The sequence below is a fragment of the Myxocyprinus asiaticus genome, chromosome 17, assembly GCF_019703515.2.
Source record: "Myxocyprinus asiaticus isolate MX2 ecotype Aquarium Trade chromosome 17, UBuf_Myxa_2, whole genome shotgun sequence".
Taxonomy (NCBI): Eukaryota; Metazoa; Chordata; class Actinopteri; order Cypriniformes; family Catostomidae; genus Myxocyprinus; species Myxocyprinus asiaticus.
The window spans coordinates 34,412,224-34,421,273 of record NC_059360.1 but is presented as its reverse complement, the minus strand read 5'-3'; the positions used below and the strand labels follow the sequence as shown (position 1 = coordinate 34,421,273).

Below are 9,050 nucleotides of genomic sequence, written 5' to 3'. Positions count from 1 at the left end.
GAACTGATGCCAACTCCAACTGTAAGACATCGGATACTTCATATGCCACTGCTTGAACCTTGGATTTAGGATGGACCCCACCGAACCTCACCGAAATGACGAAATGGTTGAACTGCGATGCACCTCATTGATCTCTGCCTGCATCACCTTTGTCTATTGATGGACTACACTCTTGAAATGGAATACATAGACCATCATTTAACTGCCAACAAAAGCCTTCAGCAGCCAACTAACAAAGGTCAATGCATCTATGTGAACTTCTGCAGTTAATCCAGGATGGACTTCAAAGACATTAGTCATTAATCTTAAAATTCATTAAAATGTGTTCTTTTTTTAAACACTGGACCTTAACACTTACTTAATTTACAAATTTTAAACCATGACTTGCACTGCACACAAATAACTAATGTTGGCATTATATTCATGATGTTAGCCAGAGGGGAACTGGCCCCCACAGTGAGCCTGGTTTCTCCAAAGGTTATTTTTCTCCATTAACCAACATATTATGGAGTTTTGTGTTCCTTGCCACAGTCGCCTTCAGCTTGCTCACAGAGGTTCTAAGTACAATTATTATTTAATTATTAAATTTTTATGCACAATTTACAATCATATATAATCAAACTACACAATGACCACTCTAAGTCGTTTTTTGTTAATGCATGATTTCCTGTAAAGCTGCTTTAAAACGATGTGTTTTGTGAAAAGCGCTGTACAAATAAAACTGACTTGACTTGACCTGACTTGACTTTCTCCTTGCATGTTTTAGTCTATTAAATAATTTTGTATTATTATATTTGATTTATCATTGATCTTTGAAGTATAATACAGCACAAAGTTATGCTCATAAATAGCTGGGACTTGTGGGAGCAGATGACATCAGTGGCAGTATGTGCTTCATCCCACCCCTTCCATCAGAACCCCTGCTGAATGAGAGAGAGAGAGAGAGAGAGAGAGAGAGAGAGAGAGAGAGAGAGAGGTTAACACATGCATTGTTCTTGGATAGAGACCGAAAGGCTTTAATCAGCTCAGTCGCTCAGAAAGTTCTCTATATCACGGTTCTTTTTTTTTTTTTTTTTTTTTTATCGACATCAAATGAAAACATACGGCACGTTCATCATCGCCGGTTCAGTGGAATATTCAAATCGGACAAGTTGGTAAGGTAAGTTTTCTACACGAATACTATGTAACATGAAGGTATTTTTAAATTTACGTTTAACTGTAAATGTTCACTGTAGAATGTTCAAAGATGTATCCACACATTTAATAAGCGGTAAGCGCGTAACAGATTCTAATGCCGCGCAAATATTTCTAAAACGCTTTTTCTGACAGTCTGACTCAGGAGCAGAAATCGTCAAAAAAATATGACTTTAAAAGCTCGTTCATTGAGAACTGCTTCTTGTTTCATAAATAGCCGCTCTCATTTATATATTCAGACGCACAATGTTTCATTCAGATCGATGGGGATGCTCACATAGCTGTAAAAGATGATTCGTTGTCTGCGCGAGCGGCGACCTCGGGCAAGTTCAGCTGCATGACACAGGCTGCCTTATCAAGTATTTACCCTTAAAAACATTTACCATGGTAACCACATTTTACCCCAAAATACCTCTTAAACCATAATACATACATTCATATGGGATCTCCTTCAAACGTTGTAATACGCTCTGAAAACGTTGTCATTTTGTTTGTTTTGTGTGACGGTGACGATTTTATTCTGTTACAATTTTCAAACACATTTGTGTTTCTAAACTTGATTTTATCAGCAGCCTAGGTTTAGTGTTAGGGTTAGAATTTGGTTAAGGGCTTGGAATAACATTCCTATGAACCAATCATTTATTTATTTATTTATTTAAGATTTTAGGTTAGGGTGAGTGATAGGTTTAAGGCAATTAGGATGGGCTAATATGCACGTTGTTCCAAGAACAACAATGGAAGTTGATCTGGGAACATGTCCTTCTTGGGTAAATCACGTTGTGTGTCTTTCCCTATGGAATATATGTGACCTGCTCCATAATTTTAAGTCACTTTGCTCAAAACACATTTTGAGTTTTACAGGTATGTACTAAAGTACAAAGGAAAGTTTCATCTTATAACAATATAACTGTTATGTGTTTCTACTCCAAACTGTTGCAGAGATATAAACATCATGTTGGCTGATATAATCCATTGAAATTGTTTTACTTTTTACCTTTTGCATAAAGCTCAAAATATGTTTCTGGGTCAAAGTGACTAAAAATGACGGTCCCATATCTACAGCTATGTACACAGAATAGATGGATGTAGTGTTACATTGCTAAACAGCTTCAGGTTGCATATTAAATACATAATTAAGCCTGTCAAAAGTGTTGCTGTTTAAAAAAATTTGGTGAGAGAGGTAACTTGGTGTTTAGTAGACAACATGGCTACTGCACTCTGGAGTGTCTACAGGGCTGTGATGTATTAGTAATTGTTGGCACAGCAAGTGTATATTGGATGGCTGAGGTCTCTTCTTTAGAAAGACATTCACCAGCCTCAGCTCTTAACAGCTGCAGAAAATATAACCATGTGCTGAGTCAACAGGCTATCCATACCAACAACTAAACCCTTCATTGCAGTGACCCACTGTCTGCAAACACACACACACACACACACACACATTTTATGAGCACTCTCAGACATAATGGTTTTTATACTGTACAAACTTTATATTCTATCCCCTAACCCTACCCCTAAACCTAAACCTCACAGAAAATTTTCTGCATTTTTACATTTTCAAAAAACATAATTTAGTATGATTTATAAGCTATTTTATTCATTGGGGACCGACTGATTGTCCCCACAACGTCAAAAATTTCAGGTTCTACTATCCTTGCGGAGACATTTGGTCCCCACAGTGTAGGGAATACCTGGATACACACATATAGACAGTCTGACAAACATCTATATATTATGCACTCTGACACAAAAACACAACTTTCAGTTTCAAACCTTCACATTATAAAGTATTTACAATATGAAAGCATTGCTTTATAAAAGAGGTTTTTGTTTCCCTTAAAATTAATCATATTTTACCACAAACAATGTGCTTTATCGTGAAATAAACAATACATTTTAACACCACACTTTTCTTAGCTTTAGTCTTTTCCTTGGCCTTGTAGTAGACTACAACAACTTTTGCTGCTTTGTTGTCATTTTAAAGGCCCTTAGTCACATTATACACCACAATGGATCTGCTGCCCATTGGCTGGCATGTTTCGTCAAAGTCTTTCGAGCAAATCAGTCCACTCTGCAGCCATCTTTGGAAAGCTCTCGGGCAGCTATTTTTCTACATAAACAAGCGGCATACAAGATCTGCTCCTATGTACTTGAATGGGGAAAGTTCAAAATCTCAAAAACGGTTCATCAAGATTACTGTCAAAGAACAATATTTCAAATCAGCAGTAAAATCTGACAACACTGGAATCATAAATTGTGCTTCTTTACCTAAAAAACAAAAACAAAATATTCCTGGCTTGTATAGCTAATGCGCATGCACGTTCTCGAGTTAATTGACAGTAGTGCCTGACCGATATATACCGATATAAATATAAGCGGTGTCTTCTCGGTAAGTTGCGAACTAGTTTGTGAAATACATACTGGAAAGTTAATAAACAATGACCCCATCATTTTCCCTTTTCAATATAACTAATATAACATTAACCCTGTCCCTGACAACCATGTCACTCATGTTTATCATATCTGTTTGCTGTGTTATCCAGCTAAGGTTTGTCAGTGCAGTCAGTAATGTAGCAGATTGAAAGGTAAACATCAGAGCATATTTTTGCAGCTCAGCAGACAACAGTGCGGTGGTGGATTGTGTCTGTTGAGTGTTGATTTCACGCTACATTGTTACCTAGTTGGTGAGACGCAATACCAGTCCATCTTTTACTCTCCGTGACAACGAGCTTATAGCTAACTAGCTAACCACGTAGCTACTTTTCACTGAATGTGTAAATGTATTCACCAAACTGTTTTGTTCAGGATTCACAGTTTGGTACCCCCTTCAGCCAAACAATTCCAGTTGTTGCATTTATAAAATGTAATATTTAAAAGTCTGGTTTTCCACTGTTGAAAGTTTCACCTGAACTTGTATAGCAGAATACGGTGTACCACTGCTGCCGCTGTTTTTCTCGTCTCGGCAGGTGTAAATGCTTCTTTTACAACCTGACACTAATTGACTGGCAGTATTAAAATAGTCAGAATTTGACTGATACTAAACAGTACTGTTGTTTATTTAGCTATTTATTTTATTTTTATTTATTCTTTATTTTAATGGTCAGCATTTGACTGATACTAAACAGTACTGATGTTTATCTATTTATTTTATTTTTATTTTTATTTATTTTAATGGTCAACATTTGACTGATACTAAACAGTAATGATGTTTATTTAGCTATTTATTTTATTTTTATTTATTCTTTATTTTCTCAGTGTTCATTTCTAGAATTTGTTGACAATGTATAATAATAATGTCAAATATTCTTTGATAGAAATATTTGTTTAAGAAAGCAGCCTTCTGAGTACCTTTTTCATAGTCAAAATCTGTGAACAATCCACATAGAAAAGGTCTGTTTTCATTCCAGCTCAAAAATTAACTATATCGGCCACCATATCTGTAATCGGTGAATTTTACCCCTCTAAAATCGGTATCGGGCTTGGTCTCAAAAATCCTATATTGGTCGGGCTCTAATTCACAGGTGATGTCTGTATCTAAAAGGTGATTTGCTCTTTTACCTATAAGGTGGGACTTCCTCTCTATATTTGTTGACTGTTGGTCATTCCAATTTCTCTCATTTATTTTAAAAGAAGTAGCCCGTCTCTGCCAAAAAAAACATATCTCATGAAAATTCGTACATATTTTACGAGTTGGCTATTTCGTATTTTCATAAGATTTAGTTCGTATGAATTCGTACGATTTCATCAAGTGCAAATGCCCGGATGTGTAATGTGGAAGTAAGCGTGAGTTCCGCGCGCAAGGTATCAAGGACAGGCTTATTAATATTATGCCGTTACCCAAACCCCTTCTAAAGCTAACCGATCAGTAGAGTGTGTAAACATAATAGGAAGCTGTTGTGTGTGACAGAAGCAAGTAATTGTCGCGTATTAGATAGAAATGATGTCCAGCAACGTCATTGGTTGTAGTGAAAGCCGTACGATATCAAACTAATTAACCAAATTTAGAAAAATCGTGCGAATCCTTACCATTTCGCTATGACAGTGTGTTGGCTAAATTGTCTCTGGTTTTGCACACTGCATTAATTTTACTCTGCATTGTTTTTATTTCTACTTAGGCATATATGGTCATCTTCAATTGTCATTTCCTCGTTACAGATTTTACATCACTGTCCTAGGGCAACATGGTTCTTTTATACTTGGCCTAAAATGAGATAAATAAATAAAAAAATTATGACTTTCATCAGTAAAAATTTTCATCTTCATTATTTAGCCTAGTAAATATATGTTACTTTTTAAAGGGATAGTTCACCCAAAAATTTAAATGCTGTCATAATTTACTCTTTCTTCCATGTAACACATAAAGGAGATGTTAGGTAGACTGACAGCTTCAGTGCCCTTTTACTTTCATTGTATGGACAAAAAAGATGCAATGAATGAGAATGGTGAAGGTCATACAGTTTAAAACAACACGAGAGTGAGTTAATGATGACAGAATTTTCATTTTTGGGTGAACTATCCCTTTTAAGGAATGTCAGAAGAACAATTTTTGTATAAGGGTGCTTTTCGTATGCTGTTCCTGTTACTTGAAACAGTGAGATGAAACTCAGTAGTGGGAGTCAGCAGGGTTTCTGAAACCTCACACTAGGTCTTAGGCTTTTATTGACATTTTTCTTCCTTTTTCTTCTGAAAGTAACAAAGCTCTGCTTGACAAGTAGACAAATGCTATTTGGCTTCTGACTTGAAGCTGTGTTTGTGGTTTTGTGTGTGTTGCTCCATCCACCTACCAATGTTATGGATGTGTATAAATTGTTTGTGCCAAGCCTCTAAAATGCAAAACCCCTGTATTTAAAATAAATAAATAAATTAAAAAAATCAGAAAGAATTGACATATATTTGTGACTCATGTCATCTTCACTGGCACAGTTTATGCTCTATAAAGGCTCTCCATTCTCTCTTTTTGCAATTTCATACACCAGCAAATCAGATATTACACAGCTTTGAATTTTTTATATTGTGTGGCTTGTGCAAGATAAAAAGGGAGATCTTAAAAAAAAAAACTTTGAAGTAGTTTAACTCAAAAAATGCAACTCTGGAACGTTTTTTTTAAATTTTATTTATTTTTTATGTTTTGTATATAACATTTTTTGTGCATTGCCATTTTAATCTCAATGTCAAGGATTGCCCATGCAATCAAGAAATGTTTCATGCATGTGACATGCATAAGAAAACATATTCTTGACCTTGAACTCTGAATCATTCCTTGTTGTGCAGGCCCTCATTGCCTTTCAACACTCACAACCATTCAAGAGTTCAAGATATCTCCATAGCAACAACTAAGATATTTTTCCCCATGCTTTACTTAAACATACTCCACACTTCACCAATCGTTAACATCAGCCTAATCTGTGATTTATTTGGCAGTCATTGTGAATATAAATTTACAGTATGTTTCCTCCAGCCATCTTGTATTTCAGACATGCTAACAGTGTAGCCTACAAGTACAGAAGACCACAAGTGCCATTGTAGGCTAATTTGTATGCAGCATTAACTTGCCTGAGTGATTTTTGCTAGTCTTAATGGTGTCAGCCTGAGTGGTATTACTCTTATGTTGTGTTAGTCTGTCTTAATGGTGTTAGCCTGTCTGAAATGGCCAAATAGGGAGATGTCTCAGCCTGCTTGAGTGAACTTTAGTGAGGTTGTGATAATGGTCTGCTACGCTTAGTCATAAAATACTTCTAGTACCTCTAAAGTGACCTTTTAGTGTCATGGATATTACTTACTCAATACAAGTATGTAATGCAATACTTGTATTTCCTGTTTATAGGATAATCAGTTCATTTGGGGCTCAAACTAACTGAATCAAAAACAGATTCTAAACAGCAGTTTTCAAGGACTGCTCCAAAAGTTGATTGCATGGATTCTCGCCAGGGAGATGAAAAGAAACAGAGTAAGGGGGAGAAACAGTGGGAAATTAAGGACTATGGACCATTCCACCAAGATGATTCATCATGCATGGCGCCTTGAGGGTTACACTGCTTTACTCTTTGTAAATACCAACACTGGACATCTTGGGTCATGTTTTTTTCCACTTCAATTTGTCTCCGTCATTTTTCAAATAAGTTTCACCTTACAGCACATTTTCACTGGGCTGTAAAGTGACGTCACTGGCGGAGTTTCTCCGTGCTCACCACATGTATCCAACTAATCGATAATGTAATTCGTTGTCTATCATTTTCATTATCGATAATTATCAATTAGTTGTTGCAGCCCTACTTTGGGGTTACTGGGCAGTGTTTCTATTTCAGGAAGCACAGACCGATTTTAGCTAAACTGTGAGATCAGTCTGTATTACAAGATCTTCTACTTCCAGAAGAGCACAGAAATTTTCATCAGGACCAGTGGACATCTAGTACATTGTAATTATTGCTTTATAGGGTTAAGGAAAATGAAGGTTGCTTTCTGTAATCTTTAGACTGGAGTGTGGGAACATGAAAAAAGCAAATGAGAAAGAATTATTTGAGTTACTGTATTTGTAGCTCATGCCTTTCCATGCTTTATTACAACAAGCCTCTATTTCCTCTAATTTTTTTCAATTTTACACCTCAACTTTTTATATCGTAAGTCTCAGGCAGCAGATTTAATTATAAATCCAGTGCATAGTTTATAAATGAGATGAGATTCAAGCTGTTATAAAATTGGTGTGACTTCACATTTTTATGCACAAGTATGCATTGGCTACATGTTATCCTTGTGAATTGTGCATTGGATTGGTAACAAAGAAGAGGCTATTGATTAACTTTCAAGTGGAACTTGGATCTATTGTTGTGTTGTGTGGGTACCTGGGACATAAATAGTCTTCCAAAAACTGTACAGAGTTGGCCATCAAAAACACAAAGTGTTTCAGAGCATTTTCAGGAAGCACATACTGTAACAGTTGAACACGTTCATGTTGCTGTAATGCAATTAAATTCTTAAAATTTTCAGACATTTTTATCAGGGTTAGGGGTTTGTATGAGCAGGGTTTGCTTTTTGTAGGGTTTTAAATGTTTTTTATTTATTTTTTATTTTTATTTTTTTTGAGGGGAAAGCCAATCCAAGTGTATTTCCAATATACTGTATACTGTATATATTATATATAAATTTGATATTTGATGTAATATATATATATATATATATATATATATATATATATATGTATGTATGTATGTATATATGTATGTATATATATATATATATATATATATATATATATATATATATATATATATATATATATTCTAACATTTTAAATAATATATGCATTGGAAAATTTGAGGGTGCATGTGGCAGTGCTGCCCTGTAGGATAAGTAATAAGCTTGTTTACACCATCCGCATGATTTGATTTTGATATGGGATCCTTCTTTCTTTCTTTCTTTCTTTCTTTCTTTCTTTCTTTCTTTCTTTCAACACAAACACGCTCATGTTGGTGCGGCTATCCTTATGAGGACTCTCCATAGACATAATGGTTTTTATACTGTACGAACTTTATATTCAATCCCCTAACCCTACCCCTAAACCCAACCCTCACAAAAAACTTTCTGCAATTTGACATTTTCAAAAAAAACATTGTTTAGTATGCTTTTTAAGCGATTTGAATTAAGGGTACACTAGAAATGTCCTCATAAACCACATTTATAGCATAATACCTTTGTGATTACCAGTTTGTAACCTAAAAAAGTCCTCGTACACGTACTAAATTCACGTTGGATCATAATTTCTTTTTTTTAGTAAGACCTTTGATATTAGGGCAAAAATTGTATTCTTGATAATAATTTTTTTATTGTTTTCCTGTAAAAATATCTAAAAATCCTTAAAA

General features: G+C 35.1%; 1 protein-coding gene across 3 annotated transcripts in view; it reads left to right on the top strand.

Annotated features, from left to right (window-relative positions):
• The first annotated feature begins 1,006 nt into the window (after window positions 1-1,006).
• Window positions 1,007-9,050, top strand: part of LOC127455079 (carbohydrate sulfotransferase 15-like) — a 38,871-nt gene continuing 30,827 nt past the window's right edge. Inside the window, exon 1 of one of the 3 annotated variants that reach the window (XM_051722654.1) lies at window positions 1,007-1,159. The gene's annotated coding sequence lies outside the window, so the exon portion shown is untranslated. The remainder of the gene's footprint in view (window positions 1,160-9,050) is intronic. The other 2 variants (XM_051722655.1, XM_051722653.1) reach the window with 2 other exon arrangements.